The sequence below is a fragment of the Cupressus sempervirens genome, chromosome 6 (assembly GCF_028749045.1).
Source record: "Cupressus sempervirens isolate cs-2001-9-10 chromosome 6, ASM2874904v1, whole genome shotgun sequence".
Lineage (NCBI taxonomy): Eukaryota > Viridiplantae > Streptophyta > Pinopsida > Cupressales > Cupressaceae > Cupressus > Cupressus sempervirens.
The window spans coordinates 303,082,933-303,101,045 of record NC_143123.1 but is presented as its reverse complement, the minus strand read 5'-3'; positions in this window follow the sequence as shown (position 1 = coordinate 303,101,045).

Genomic DNA, 18,113 nt, shown 5'->3' with positions numbered 1-18,113 from the left:
CACGAGGCCAGATATAGCGAATGCAATTGGAATTGTCACAATATTTCTAGCTGATCCTAGAGAAGCACATTATGGAGAAGTTAAAAGGATATTTAGATATCTGAAGGGAACACCAGTGTTTGGATTGTGGTATGATAGATCTAATGATTTCACTTTATATGCTTATATTGATGTTGACTGGGTAGGCAGTATGGATGACATAAAGAGCACCAGTGGTGGAGCATTTTTTCTTGGAGGAAGATTGGTTTCTTGGTTAAGCAAGAAGTAGGATTGTATCTCACAGAGTATAGCAGAGGTAGAATATGTTGTAGCAACAAACAATTGTAATCAAGTTGTTTGGATGAAGCAAATGGTGAAGGATATAAGGATAGAATTCAGTGAGCTTATTGTCATACATTGTGATAACACAAGCATAGTGAATATGTCTAAGAATACAGTGTTGCATTCTAAGACTAAGCACATTTCTATCAATATCACATGTTGAGAGAGAAAGTTGTAGAAAAGGAAATTAGATTGGAGTATATAAGCACCAAAGAGAAAATTACAGATATTTTCACCAAGCCTCTTCCCAAAGAGAATTTTGAGTATTTGTGAGGTATGCTAGGGGTTATGCCCCTACCTACATCAGAGTAGATGATGGAAGAGTGCATCAATCTAGTGATACAAAGCACTATTGTTTTTCTAGACTAAATGCTAATGCTTCTTGTATGGGAGAGTATCTATGATGGAGAGAGTCATCTAGGACTCTTGATAGATGTTGTTTTGAATAGTTTCTTTGGACACTTGAGTAGGTCAGAGACAATTGTTGCAGTGATAGATGGTTGTTGAAACCTTTGGCATTGATGTCAATGGGGGAGAGATTATAGCATAAAAATCATTTTGATATAGAGCACATTGAGGTATATCAATGGGGAGAAGCATGCATGATTGATGAAAAGGATTTGAAAAGAAAAGACTATAGTCTTTAACAATTGGTATTCTTAGAACTAGATGTTTTTCATTTGTGTTTCCATCAATGCCAAAGGGGGAGATTTTTGGAAGCATGAATGTTGATGATGTTCCTATGGGGGAGTATTGTAGAAACATGACTAGATCATTATTTGATGATATGTTACATTCATGGCTATGTTTTTCATTGATGTCAACATAGAATTTTTTTGTGGTATCTGACAAAAGAATGGTGGTAAATATCAAGTTGGTACAAACAGATCATTGAGTATTTTCACTAGTGAGGTTACTGGGAGATACTAATAAGTATCTACTATATGCAACTAATCTTAGGAGCAAAAGATATTATTTCTGGAAGAAGTTATGCAAGTTTTTGGTGAAGATTATTTTGAAATAGAGTTTACAAAAGCATGTCCTAGTAAACTTATTATATCTCTTAGTAGAGTTGTTATTCTGAGAAGAAAGGTTAAATTCATGTAGAATACATGTTGGATATGACATGGTTAAGCTTTCTCATCATAATATTACATGTACAAAAAGTTATTCAAGTTACGAGGTGACATATTGATGTTATTGTTAAGTATAACATGTTCTTAATAAGGTCCTATAATAATTAATAGAGAAGGTGTAATAGCCAACTCAGGGAATTATTTTATGGATTTGGTATAAAGGAAGGACATTTTCCTTTGTTATGAATGAATGATTGTATGAAGCATGAAAATAAAAATAGAAGAGAAACAAGTTGATATGCAAGGATAAGTGGAGCAGAGCAGAGTTGGAGCAAACTTTGTTGTCAAGGTTTTATTTTGAGATCTAAGGTTTTATATTTGGATCTGAGGTGACCTAGTCTTTAAGGTCTGACAATGGTTGTTTTGGTTGATAGGATAGAAGAAATATGATAAACCATAGTACAAATGATTATTCTACAAGGAATAGTTGAGAGATCAGTTGGATAATGAAGTTCAGTGGTCTTGCCCCAAAAATTGTTTGGACAGTGGGTCCTTTACCTTCTACAACTCCTAATAGGGTTGGCGCAACTCCTAACAAGGTTGGAATCTCCTAACAGGGATTCAAAGTCTCCTAACAAGGACTCTAATGTATTGAATGTGTTTATAGACTCCTAACAGGTTCCATCCTCTAACAAGGAATATATATATATATATATATATATATATATATATATATATGGGCATCATTCCCAACAAGGTCTTCCCTCTGATCAAGGGTTTCCCTAGTTAACAAATCTAGTGCAATTGTGTATGTACATCTTGTTATGGTGTTTTTTTACTTTTATTGAAGATCAATTAAGGTTGATAACTATTTTAATTAGATAGCTGATTCACACCCCCCCACCCCAGTTATCCTAGTGGACTATTATTTCTAATAAAGTGTTTGCTAGAATAGAACAAAAAAAAAAACTATGGGTGGGCATTACATATCTATCATGTATATGGAGGCATCAATCTTTATTCATCGTATAAAGTTTCATTTTTAGCTGAGTTACTTCCTTAAATTAACAAATTGTAATAAATTGCATTTAAAGCTTCAAGCTGTAATAATTATATTAATAATTTATAACATGTGATAGAAAAAGACTCAATTAGCATTAACCTCTTTCATGTATACTCTCCTCATTAACTTGTTCAAATTCTTCCACCAAATCTAATACATAAATATAATGATAACAATCAGTGATGTTACATGTGGAGCACCAACTACCTCCACTAAAAATGTTCGGTCTGATTATCTACCTAGAGAACAAAAAGCTTATCATAAATCTCACTCAGTTTAGGAGGAAAATCCTGGACAAAATTAGCAAGCTTCAAGAGTTTAATCAGCTAAACTTGGCAAAGAATTGCCTAAGGCAACAAATTCCTATGTCAGTACACATTTTGGAGGAATTATGACAAATAGAAAACTAGTGAACAAGAAAACAACATAAAATCTGTTGTAAATTTTTCATTTGTTGTAAATTTTGCATTATATTTTGACAGCTAATTTGTGACATTTAGAGAGGCTTATAATGCTAGCATAATTTAATACCATGTATGATGGATGACACATAAGCCTAGAAGGAAAAAAAGATCAACGGCCTAAATAAGCTACATGGTCGTGATTTGTTCTTATAAACCCTCAACCATCAAATGTTAAAAATGGGTGTGCTTCCCATGACCAAAAGGTAAAAAACAATCTATGCTTGAAATTATTTCAATTGTAGTAGCTATGTGTGTATGACTTCTCACCGTTGGATATGAAACTTAGCTCCACACTTTCAAATAAGAAAGTACCTTTGGCATAAAAATAAATATAACAATAGAAAAAAAATGTCTTTATCATGTTCTTATGTGCTTCCAAAGTTTATTCTCGTTCTCATTTTGTTAAGTGTGGAGTTGCACAATCTTACCAAGATGTTACAATTTACAAAATTAATTCAAAAATAATAATTAAACTATTTGATTCTATAATAAACAGTGAAAAAATTTATATTTATTTATATTTATCAATTTATTCAATAATTAAGGATATCAATAAAATGGTATTATCATCCATTCCAACATACCAGATGTCATGTCTACCCCTACCCAAGAAAGTTAATAAAAAATAGAAGGAAAATTCAAATATTTCTTATGGAAAGCAACAAAAGAGAAAAAGAAACTAGCATTAATTAAATGAGTTGATATAAATCAAGCCCAGAGAATTGGGAGGCTTAAAGAAAATCAATTGGAAGAATGAAGCATTAGGTGCAAAAATGATATGGTGAATGTATCATGAAAAAAATAGCAAATGGGTATTTAAATGTCATTGATCTGACATCCTTATTCACAATTAAAAACCCTCTGAAAGGGTCAGAGGTCTAGAACTTTATGCTTAGTTGTTGACATCTCATTAGAAAAATTTTGACCTAGGACTTAGGAAATGGTGAAGAATATCTTTTTTGGGAAGGTTCCTGGGATGGACTCCCCCCTTTAGACAGTCTTAACATTCCTATAAATATTAAAAACACCTTAGTTAACCAATGGGATAAGTAGGTAGTAAATTAAAAATAAGTAAGAAGTATAAATGGGTAGGAAATTTGGACATGGAGGAAAAAAACTTAACAGAAGAAAAACTTACTTTTGAAGAGTGTCTTAGTCAATGACAGATCAATCAGAAAAATAGGGAGGATAGGCTCATGTGGGGTGCTTTGAAAGATGGTTGATATAAAGTAAAGAAAGGATACAAACTAATCATCAGCTCTAAAAGATGGGAGAAAGTGAACACTCCTCTCAAGATTTTTTGGAATCCAGCATGTTTTCCAAAGGTAGGAGTTGTTTCTATGGGCAACATCTCAAAAAAGAATATTAACAACTAATAGATTTAGGAAGATGGGATTTGAGGGACCCTTGAGATGTTATCTAGGTAAAGAAAGCTCTAAAAATGCAGAAGATATATTATATCATTGTCAATACACAAAAACTTGTTGGAATTGGTTGTGCAAAATGTTAAACTAGTCTTCTCCTTTCTCTGAGTACCTGGATGATCATTTAATTGGATGAACTGATGGTAGAAAATGTAAGGTATATGGAAAACTATGGAATATTTATCCCTCCATTCTCCTATGGGAAATATGGAAGGAAAAGAATAGGCACATATTTAAAAACTTAAAACTTAATATTTCCTCCATTCTTAATAAAGTGGAAACCTATATAACATAGGTAATGAATAGTCTCCTAAGAAAATATGCAAAAGAAGAAAGATCCTTTTCAGACTAGGATGTAGAGATGAAGAAGAATTGGACTAATTTAATCAATCATCCTTTAACCTATCATAAGAAAAAACTCCAAACTCATAAAGATTGTAGGTGGGAAGCACACCCAATGGGATGGAAAAAATTAAATTTTGATGGAGCTTCAAGAGGAAATCTAGGGAAAGTAGGGATAGGATGTATCATTAGTTCTAAGTCTGAAAGATTGGATTATTAAGAGAACTAAACCAATAGGCATCAAAACTAACAACATAGTTTAATTAGAAGAATTAAAGGAAGGACTCAGTCTAAGCCTAAAATTAGGTATTAAGAGATTAGTCAACAAAGGGGAGTCTCAAATCATTCTTAATTCCCTTAGGAAAAAGTTGACTCCAAATTGGATCATTAACTCAGAACTTAAGATAGTTCTCAATCTCATGGATAAGTTTGAGGAAACTAAAATTACACATATTTATAGAGAGGGTAATAAAAAAGTGGATCACTTAGAAAATAGGGGTATGGATGTGGAGGACATTACCATTTAGGTGTTAGGAAATCATCTTGAAATAGGAGATCCATATATCCATTCTATGTAGTAATCTATAGTCTATATTATGATATTATATTTATAATGTTTCATATTAGACTATATTATATATCGTCATTATTCCCATTTGGATTAGTATCAACTTTTATAAGAGTCCATGACATTAGAATTAAATGTACATAGAAGACTCCAAAGAAGGGTACCAAAACATAATCCTTTTAACTTAAAATTAATATTTTAATAGGTATGGTCATAATAATGTAGATTGGATTTCTACTCAGTGGTAGATTTAATGATTAAGTTTCTAGAATCATCTAGATTACTATCGAAGATAGAGAGTAATTCTATTTAAGATCTCCTTCTTCATTCACCTATCACCATCACCATAGCTTTCACAAAAATAAGTTTAAAATAGAGTCCACCATATCTCGGTATCAAACGTCTAAAGTCATAACTATGGCTTTTATGGTTCAATTGAATCAGAATGTTGGAATAGGATCCTTAATTATGTTGATGATATGACTAGGGTTGTTGTGTGTAGGCCTTTGATTGTGGGTATACATGACACACTAACGGTGATATTATAAGGATTTTGTGGTTTGTCTGTTTAGGGCTAATGTAAGTCAATGAGAGATCATCTGACTCTACCATAATATCTTTGATCCTATCTAGTTAGAGGGCCTTGAGAAAGCTATCCTAAGTGTCAATAGGGAATTGGAAATACCATTTGTAGAATTATATATGGTAAATCCACCAAGTAGTCTAGGGCAAGCAATTGTAAGTAGGCACCCCATTTTATCTATTAGAGATATCAATCAGTTTAATGATGAATGGCCTAAGATGGAGGCAAGCCTAAACTTTATGATTCACTAGAGCGGTATAGTTGAGGACCAGGATAATGCATGGTCACTTTAGTATCTGCACATCTTTGATTCTTACATTGAACCTGGAGTAGCTTTTGATCATATTAACAGACTTGAATTCTCCCTCCCCAATCTATACAAATCCAATGGGGATAAAATGTGTATGTTCTACCATTGGGTGCCATGGTAGCGGATCTGGAGGAAGTGGAGGATTTAGTAATGGTTTTTTGGAAGCAAGAGGAGGAAATTTAAAAATCCATGCCTCTCTCTTTTTTAATGTAAGGTTAACCTTCTTCAAGGCCCTAGTTATAGGGGTTTTGGTTTCGATATCCTTTGTATAAAGGGTGTAGGTTTTGGTTTATTTGTTTATCCATCCCCCTTCTTATGTTCGAATCTAGCTAGTATAGATTTCCCTAAGATTACCAACTACTCAACTCGAATCGTAGCTCAAATATTCAATATATTTCATCAGATGTATCTTGTATATGAAATCCCATGGTTTAGTACTATGATCCTAAAGGCTCTATATACTAGTACTATGGAACTAGTATGTTCTCGTTTGTATAGACAAACTGTAATAATCTAGACAATTAATAGATCAATTTTGATAGATATAATTTGATCTAGGTCTGATCTAAGATTGTTTTATCATTATTTTTATGACATGCTTTATTTAGTTAGATCCTACATTTACTCAGGTGTAAATTTTAATAAGGTATACTCATTGTGATACACGAAGTTTTATTTTCTTTATATGATAAGTATATAGTAAGTGATGTTATTAATAAGGACAACTGGTTGAACTAGAATTATAAGTTGCTACATATGATTGATGTGTAAAGTATTAGTTGAAATTGCAAGGTTGGCCCCAATCCAATTTACTATCTAAAATCTCTTTTTGTCACTAACATAGTAAGCAATTTTAAGGCTTTTTTTGCTAGTATAGGATTAATATATTATCTTAGTAGGCTTCCCTTTTGTGGCTCCTTATTATGGTATTCTTTCAATATTTTTGGAGAATATTTCATTTTAATTGTAATACTTTAATATACTTGCCATAAAATCTGAATAAAGAATATAGAAACTTAGATGTAACTTATTTACATTGTCTTTAAAGGAGTAAGATGTCTAACTCATAGTATATTCAATTATACATGAGGACTAATGCTTCATGTAAGCTTGAAAGTTTTCTAAAATTGCAGAGAAACAAGCAGGAATATAATATCACACCTAATTTGTTTGGATGGAATGAGAATCCCTATTCTTCATTCAAAAGAGTACTAAACTTCTATAATATTTTCATAAAGATAAAACCAAGAGGTTAAGGAAACTATGCCTTCTTAAGACATTAAATATGAAAAGGGCAAATGAATGTATCAACGAGAAGAGAATGGTGAAGGCAGAAGCCTCCTGAAAAGATATAAAACTAGGGAATGCCCCTTTTAAAATATGTATTTTATATAGGACCATGGTCTAGGCAAGATTGGAGATTTTCTTCTCTCTTCTTTCCTACCAGTGCCTATTTGAATAGAGATCCTTGTAAAAAAATCAATTTTAATATAATTCAAAGGCTCTAGCCATTAAACAATCAAAAAATAATAATAATTAAGCATATCAATATTTTTATCTATTTTAAAAGTTTATATTTATTATTTTTAAACTATTGTTGTATAAATTTTAACTTCAAATTTCATATAGTATAGTAGTAATCACTTGATAATGGTCTGTAATGTCATGGTTAAGGTTAGAATTAGGTTTAGAGTTTGGGTTATGATCTTCTTCAAGATAGGGGTTTAATGTTTGGGTTATGATAGGGTTGGAATTAGGGTTGGAGTTAGAGTTGTCAATAAGGTTTAGAGTTATAAGTACGATTAGGGAAAAGGGGTTACATCATGGTTAGGTATAATGGTTAGAATTTTTTTTTTAAAGGATTAAATAATTATTGAGATTACATTTAAGAATATGGTTAGTTTTATGACTAAAATAGAATTCTTCTTATGGTTAGGGTGGAATAATGTCCTAGCTTTATGTCATGTTTAAAGTTATGGTTGTATTTAACTTTTGGGTTATGATATTGTATGAAAAAAATGCATCTACCTTTTTTCCCTAATTGGCCTTTAAATCTCTTATGGACGTACCCATTGCAATTGTGATTGCTAGTTTACATTTGAATTGTCTAATTTTAAATTCCAATTAATTGCTTAACAAAATGCTTCAAAGAACTAATTTCCTAAAGGATTGATTTTCTTAATCATTTGAATATGGAAATGAATTTTTAAACTTAATATTTAAAGAGTTTAAAACAAATAATTTTTATGTTTGAATATCCTTCTAAAGAAACATCTTATTGGTTTTAGATTTTTTTAGTCTAATTAAAATAAATTGAAATTATTGATCTTCTAAATATTATTTTATTTTGAATTATCCTTGTAAATGGCCAAGTCTAAAGCTTGCAATTCATTAAACCTAGAATATTTTAAAATTTCAACCAACTTATCAAAAATAAGATCTTAGTCCTCTAGGGTTTTTTAGCTTCACTTGCTAAAAGGTCATTGACTCTAGTGGGTTTTTAAGGTGTCTTGTAGCTATGTATTTAACCATATGCCTAGGTAGAAGAAATAAGTAATTTATGGTAGAAATCTTGATTTAAGATTTTATGAAGAATATATCAAGCCTATTGTGACACAATGATAGTTAATTTTGAACTATTGTGTGCACAAAGGACTAGGAGAGTGCCTAAATATAATGATGGAGATGTAAAAGAACTCAAGAAAAGCCTTTAAATGATGAACAATATCAAGACAACTCTATTTTAAACATAATGTGTTACCCTTTGTACACCCAACATTCAGTAAACCAAAGAAAAAGATAAATAGAAATGCAACAACTCGAACTAACCTTATCAAATGATAGGTATGGCATGGAAAATACAAAAAAGTTTAAAATGTTTTAACTCTACTCTTTCCACGTATTGTTCACACATTTTTTGTAGAGGAGTTTATCTACAAGCAAATTTGGTGATTGCACATAGTGCCTATTAACAAACTTCAATTACACAATGATATCATGATTCTAAAAATGCCTCATAGATTGATGACACAACATGTGAGAGATTGGTTTGCACTCTATTGTGTGTTTATAATTTTCTAAATTATGTGGATTTTTTGTTGTGGCATTTCTTCCTTTTTGTCTCTTCAAACAAGACAGCCCCATCTACATGTTCTATAAATGAGTCCCCACCTATTTCCTATTGCCCTAGCCAAAAAAAATTAGTGGAAATACAAGATACTATTAGTTCTCATATTGATCTAGTTTTTAGAAAGTTATACTACTATATAATAAATATTCCTATATTTAAAAACAAATATATATATATATATATATATATATATATATATATATATATATATATATATATATATATATATATATATATATATATATATATATATATATATATATAAATTGGCATCCCCTATCCTCTCTGCACAAAGTAACCCCCATCTACTACAGTCCCAAAAAAGTCACACCACTTATTTCTTATTACCTAGGTCCCAAAAAATTTACGGGACATAAATATTAATTTCAGTAGGTAGTGTCTGTAAGGCTTTTACAAAGCTACATTGCTAGTACAATGGCCGACATAATATTCTCTGCACAAATTTGTCATACATGAATCTTTTATTATATTGTTAAATTGAATGCTTGGTATTACATCATTACCAGATAAAATAAGATTCTCCAAGTTGTTTCCCACTTTTTTCTTCATCTAGTTACAAACCACCAATAGATTGGACAATTCTACAGCTCAATTCATATTATGACACATCTCCACATTATGACACATCTTATTATGCTAAATAATATTCCACATTATGACACATCTTATAATGCTAAATAGTATTCCACATTATGACACATATTATGCTACATATTATGGGATTACATTGATGCCTCTAGATATAAATATGCATTCACATGATGATTATTTTAATAAAAATATGATCTTAGAAATTACAAATCTATTTATCATCAAATATATGTTCCTATCAATACCCATTTCAAGGACTAAGATTGTAACTTTGACTTGGAAGTAGAAAATGAGATGAGTTAGCAACCTTTAATGCCATAGCCAAAAAGGGTCATAGTAAAAAGCTAACAATCTTTGAGGATCTATAACTTGCCTTAACAAAAGTTAAGAAAAAATCATCATAAAATTTACAACATAACATTGAATTTGAATAATTTAAAAGAAACCTCAATTTATATGAACAAGGAAAATTACTTGATCTTGCTCATAGTTTCTCTCCTCAGATTCCTAGGACTGTCCTAGGAATTGACATGTCTCTTTTAGCATGAATGGGTGGCTATTTTTAATATGGGGATCTTGCCCTAGTATATTTTATTATTTTAAACCCTAGCTTTCATAATGATAATCATTTGGCCTTGCACTCAAATAAGCCCACTAGATTGACTTAATCCAAAATTATTATTTCTTAAGCAAGCAAGAGAATTTATATAGATGATGAGAGCTGATCCTTTTTGAGAAATGTGTTACATCCCCTATTTTTTCTATATAGCCATTGAAACTTCATGTGAACTTGAGTTGATTGGTGAAAATTAGTTATTCGTTATGGTTTTGTGTGCAATTGAAGTATTGGTTATTTGTTATGATTTCATGGGAATAAGAAATGTTGGTTATTTGCTATGATGTCATATGAATTTGAAACGGTTAGTTCACATGGGTATTTGAATAAAATGGTTTGGGAAATATGTTATTAACATGATAAACTTCTTTTGCAGGAATACAAAGAACAGGGGGAAAGCATTTCCAAAAAAGGAAAGGGGTGTGAGGGCACCACCTACCATAGAGCTAACAAGTATGGGTCCTAGACCACCTTGGTCAATGGAAAATCGGACTAGGCAAGCAAGGGTATACCAAGTGATTACCATGAGCTAACTAGGTCAATATATAATTAAATAATAAAAGAAATTACTAAGCATAAAGTCAAACTAAGAAAAAAGCTACCTTTGTAAATTGGGATGATCTCATAACTTCATGTTGTGTCAAACATCTCTTAATATTACAATACCATGGATAACATACATGAACGTATATGCCTACTTAAAATATGGCATTTACACAAGATAAGTATGCTTAGAATATTATGTATGTGTATGTATATGTTTATGTGTATGTGTATGTGTATGTGTATGTGTATGTGTATGTGTATGTGTATGTGTATGTGTATGTGTATGTGTACATGCATATACAAGCATAGGTAGATAGATGATGGCGTCCTTATATTAATGCATTGAGAGTAAAGTCATTATTATTTCAAAGCTTGGCAATGTTTTTAATATTATTTATTCATTTCATCAGCCCTCTATATTTCCAATGACCATATTTATTTATATTCTTTCATTAGGCCATTATATTTCCAAGGGCCATATTTATTTATATTCTTTCATTCCACCATTATATTTTCAGCTGCCTATTTGTTATGGTTGAATTAGTCATATATCTTGTTAGCCTTTTAGTGGTTCTTGAGCGTAACCCATGATGTTGTCACCTATCCTTATCTTGCTCGTAACTGAGCATGCTCTTGAAACAAGAAGATAGTCACTTTATTTGTGGTTGCATTCATACCAGCATTTACATTCCATCTCAGTGATTACACTCGCAATTTCCATTTGCAATTTCATTTTCCATCTACAAATTTCATTTACAGTGTCATGTTCCCTACTTTAGATTGCATTCCATATTACATTTTTTCTCTCCTATGATTTGCACATATAGTGTCATAATTCATACTTATGCTTGCATTCCATCTTATGTGATTACCCCTATAGTGTCGTGGGTTCATATGTGTGATTGCAAACATAATTACCTTTGTACCTCAACTATGAAATATTTATACCAGTGATTGCTACAATCTACAAATTTCATTCATAGTTTCATGCTCCCTACTTTAGATTGCATCCCATATTGCATTTGTTATCTTCTGTGATTTGCACATACAGTGCCATAATTCATACTTATGATTGCATTCTATATTATGTTTGTTCTCTTTCGTGATTGTACCTTTAGTGTTGTGGGTTACCTTTAGTGTTGTGGGTTCAAATGTGTGATTGCATACATAACAACCTTTGTTCCTCAATTGTGAATTATTTATACCAGCGATTGCTACAATCTATAGGCAAGGAGCCATAATGCATTCCAATTTTCACTAGCACTTGAGGGTGATAATACCTCTACCAGGGTGTGCATTCTTTCTACATTTCTTCTTTTTTATATTATAAGGCTCTAAAATTCTAGTTTGAAAATCTGAAAGAATCATTGACAATATATAGATAGATCTCTTCCTCTTTCATCTCGATGATAGATCACATAGTGTGATTTGAAACGTTGATGGTAAAAATCTCAATACAATCTAATCCAAAAGCTAAGCACCATTAAATATAGATAGAGTCATATGGACTAGCTCCAAATTGACTGTCTTGTTTACTTAAGTTTGCTTGTATAAAACATGCATAAGGGTCTAAATTATCTAATGCATATTGTTATGATTATTCTTTTTCATAACTTAAATTTAATTTGGAAGGATCTCAAACTTCATGCAATGCTTACACAAGGGCATCTTCCATATGCCTCTAAGATAAGAGAAGCCACACTCATATAGTTGAGGAAACTATTATGAAATATCATGAATCTTTTACATAAATGTTTGCCATAAGCCTAGGCTAGGAAAAATATATTTGACTATGATAAACATAGATTGTTCAAGGATATAGACAACCACACTAAGATTCATTGGGGATGACCAGCAAGATCGAGATGAAGAGTGTGTACTGATATCAAATGATCAATGGGTTATATCTACAAGACAAGAGAAGAAATCAGAAACAAAATAACCAGTTGATGGCTTTAACAAATAAATATAGACTAAGTCAGCTCATGGTGATCAAATGGTACTATTGTTGTTGTCAAGTCGAGTGGTGGGTGATTAGGCACATAATGTCCATATAAATCCTTTGCAAGGGTAAGTTTCATGGCATGCTTGTTGTTGTGATCACTACAAGTTAGGGTTGCTAGCAACTAAACAGATGGGCTCATGGGAAGGACTCCATAGCCTAGTTGGTTGCTTAGTCGACACTCTAATACTAGGATACTCAATGGCAGCATAGGGGTGTCCCATGCCTAATCTCAAGTAGGCAGGGTTTTTTTCAGTTAAGATTGTGTGGGGATACTTAAGGGTCTATAGTTGAGAGGTTAAGCCCATAACAATGTTTCTCTTCTCTACCAGATACTAAGACTTGCACAATATAGAAGGATCTAAAATCATGCTATCTTCTTTCCTTAAGGATTTTACCTTAATCTATTTCAATTTTAATTAAAGTTAAGTTTAGATAGATGTTAATTTTGCAAGCAATTAAGTAAGTTATTTCAAGAGAATTTGCAAACTAGTTGTAACAATTGGCTTTCATTCATGTGAATATGAATAGCATTGTATCTTCATTTTTATTTTTATTTAATTAGAGATTGGAAAATATATTGTTACAAAATTTAATTCTATTGGTGCTTATATTTGGTAGGATACATGGTAGTACAAGTAATTAGCACCAAGAATTTTTCTACGTTTAATAAAATTGAACACAGGGACAAGCTCTAAAATTGTTTTGATATGCCTTAGATGTTTATCTTGTAGCTTCAAGTAAGAAATTTAATGAGAACAAATACTCCATTTTTTTCTTCAATACCCCTTATGCTATTCAAAGGTGTATTTTTGTTATTTTAAGGTTTCAGATTGGGTAGTCTCCCTTTGTATATTTGGGTATTCTTCTTACTCTTGGTAGATATCTTTGGTCCTCCTAACAAATTTTGCTTGATAAATTATGTCAAAAGGTTAACCATTGGACTCATTGATGGTTATCAACTATTTCTCGCCTAACTCCATTAAAGTTAGTTATCCAAGCCCTTCCTATTTACAAGTATTTTGTTCAAGCTACTCCTATGTATTTTCTTCTAGAATCTGATGCTCTCTCTCATCAATTTCTTTGAAGTGAGAATCTTTCAACTTCTAAATTGAGTCTAGTCAAGTGGGAAACAGTGTGTAGACCTCATAAAGAGGGTGGCCTTGAATTACAATCAGCTATTTTAAATGGACAAGTTCTCACTACTAATCTTTATTGGCACTAGTGTACTAACCAGCATCAGCTTTGGGCTTGTATTCTTGCCCATAAGTATCATTCAGGTGTCGATGTGGTTTGTTGGAAAGTTACAATTGGAACAATTGTTGTTTTGGCATTGATGTCAAATCTATTGATAAGACATACTGCTACCTAATCTAAATGTCATATCAATTTGATTGATGAAGAGGATTTGAGAAATTGCTCATAACAATAGTGCCTAGAGGAAAGGTTGAGTTATGAAAAGGAAGCTACAATGGACATTTGATTAAAATAAATTTTGATAAAGAAAAGTGATTTTTAGTATCAAGAAAGTTAAGCCAAGCCAAGCAATAGAGTAAATGGCTAAGAAATTTCAAGTGATGCTAGTGTCAACCGAGCCACAATTAGTGCCAAGAAAATCTAGTGTTGACCAAGCATTAGTATTGACCGAGCAAGCTAGTTGATGCCAAACCAGAAAGTTTTACAATGCCTGTGTGTTAAGCAATGACCGAGTGTTAAGTGATGACTGAGTGTCAAAACTTAGTGTTTATCAAGTAACACTATTGAAGATAAATTTGAGGAAATCGTGATTCCCAACCGACTCGATTGATTTCTTGGGAGATGTAAATCGTGTTGAAGATAAGATTGATGAGTTGGATCATTAAATTCAAGCAAAATGTTAGGTAAAGATCTAACAAATGGATTCTAGAGAAGTTTCTAGAGGAAGATCAAGAAGGTGGATAGATACAATGAATTGTGTTGAACCTAATCATAAACCCTATGATCTACAGTGATCGTGGAAAATGGTAAAGCAAGAATTGGCTATTTAAAGAGGTGTAGAGTTAAATGAAATATGTATGCAACAATGTATGTAAAGAGAGTCATACAGAGAAAGGTGGATCAGAGGCACACAAGTGTGAGAGTGAATGTGAAGCTAAAGGAGATTGCTTATGCAAATGTTGTTGAAAATGATAAGTGAAATCTAAGAAAGAAGGCTTAAGTGTTATTGAAGGGGGGAGACTGATTGCTTGAAGAGTTATTGGGCGAATCAAGAATAGAGATGACAGTGGAGAGCTTATCAATGAATCAGCACCTAAACTAAACAGAGATCTAAACTTGCAAACTCAATTGCAATCATATACATCAAAACCCTATTGTTTTATTTCTAATCATTTTAAACAATTTGTATTAAAATTATTTTAGCAGAGGTTGACCTAACAGTCATTTGAAAGACTTAACGGTCTATGTAAATCCTTTCACAGGGTGACATTCTAAATGGAATGATCAAAGTCCTTTGACAAGGCCACTCCTAATAGGGTGATTAAATCCTTTGACCGGGTCACATTTAACAATGTGTAATGAAACCTTTAACAAGGTTGGCTCTTAACAAGGCTCACTTCAAAAGAGTGAAAAAGTGGTGACATGTTGCTGGTGGTTTTTTTGAAATTGGATTTCCACGTAAAAATTCTAGTGTCAAATTGTTGTTAAATGTTTTATATGTTTTACATTTTATATTCAGCTAAGCATGTTATATTTGGGACAGTAATTTTGGTTTACATAAAGACTGAGTAACTATAGAGACCGAGCAACAACAAGATAAGCAGAAAATAGAATTTTATGTTTAATTGTTCAAATGATACTTAAGGACCTTGAGGAACTGATTCTCCTCCCCCCCTTTAGTTATTTTAAACATTCTTAACAGTGGTTGAGGTTCACCTCTTTCCTGGGGAAGGGAGTGGATCCATGACTTCGAATACGTTAAAGTTTGGAACTCAGTTGGTTAAAGTTGGCCTCTTTTGGATCTGTAATTCGAGATCTCAAGCTTTGTTTTGGCTCGATACTTGGAATGGGCATCCTTCTATCCTTTCCACTCATCCTCATCTTCAAGCCCTTTATCAAACTTTTATTGCTAGTGGTTGAGACACTATTGAGCATATAAGATAGGGTATGATGGAAGTTTGGCTCTTTCCTTTCCTTGGAAACTCTTGTCTAAATAGCCTCTTGGAGGTTCTGAGGTGGATAAGCAGGAGCTGGTTCAAATTTTGCACTCTCAAGAGTGTATTACTTTGGTTGGGAATGATGTTCTTGCCTAGGATAGCAATGATTTGTTTGGGAAATTTTCCTGGCCCAAAAGCAATTTCTTCATGTGGTTGGTAGTCCATAGTTGGTGCCTTACATGGGATAATTTATGCAAGTGTAGCTTTTAGGAACATCGTCAATGCATTATTTCCTCATTGGCTGAGTTCTTTGCACAATGGGGTAAGGCTCCTGTGAAGACATCTTTTCTTCAAGTTGTCTAGAATCTTCAAACCTCCTTTTACTATTTGGCATATTAGGTTGGAGATGAATTGTCGTACTTTTCAAGATGAGTTTTTGGAGGTTCCTCACTTGTGGAGGAAAATTCTTCATTCTTTAGGGGAAATTGTTTCTTCAAAATGTGACACTAACGAGGCCATGGATCGTGGGGAGGCTTATTTCTATAATCGTTTGAATATCTCTCTCACAAGGAAAACTTTTGAGAAAGAAATGTAGACACCCTTTGCAAAAAAACTTGTCGAGTGTGCCTCCACAGGGTGGTCTTAAAATCAACATGAATTGTAAAGTTTTTGCATAAGAAGTGTAACCAAGTCATGTAATAATTACTCTTGGCACATTCTTCTCTCTGCAATAAATCGTACAAGGCAATAATGTAGAGGAGTAGACTTAATTATTTCTTGTGTATCTTCTAACCTCATCCTTACCTTATCTTTATATTGCACGCAAGAGGCATGTCCTTAGAAATGACACGTCTCCTCCCAAGTTGGCCCAATATAATTAGAGAATATCTTTGCCAAGATTGGTGTCTTCAAGGAAATATATTAGTTAGTAAAGGTACTAACTAAAACTATGCATAAGAACATTATAATATCTTCCCAAGATAGACATCAATTAGGTTAGATTATATAACAGGTGAATCCCTTCAAAGGCACTTCATGCTTTATTAGAACTGTATGATGTGTATAATCATATTAGTATGAGATCAAAGTTGAAGAATTAACACTCCTTCTTAACTTGATAATCATACTGAGAGATAACATGTCTAGCATCATCAATTAAGATGAATAAGCATGGATTAATACTCTATATCTATCTGAATCTTCTAAGCATGTGGTGTCATTTGAACACACATGATACTATGTCATATCACTATGCCTGTGATATGACTTATCACTTATACTTGTGATAACAATATTGCATGGAATGCAATATATAGGATAAAATCTAGAGAATGGTTGGATTCTTCCTTTATCCAAGTTGTGACTCATAGCTACTGGCAAACGTATATCACAATATTATCCTAAGTTGAGATCTACCAAATCACAGGATAAACTCTAGAGAATGATTAAATTATTCCTTTATCCAAGTTGTGACTCATAGACATAGAAATGTCTACATCAAAATATGATCTTGAATTCATCCAAATCTGACAATAGTTCTCTATTGTTCAACACATTATCTACGAGATCGTCATCTCTCATAATGTCTTTTATACAAGTGTTCATTATCTCAGAGATCATCACCTCTTAGATAATGAACACAAATGGTGAAGTCCATAATAGTCAATAGCCTGACAATAATAATTTTTTAAATTGTTTCATTAAGAATTAAAGAATATAAATGTATTATAATTCAACCACACCAAGTCTTTTCCTGAAGTGATCTATCTTCACTTGAGAGCGAGGTTTGGTAAGAATATTTGTTGTTTAATCTACAGTGCAAATGTATTCTAATTTTATAGTATTCTTGTCTACCATATCTCTTACATGATGGTAAGAAATTTCAATATGCTTGGACCTATCATGAAAATTGGATTGATTGT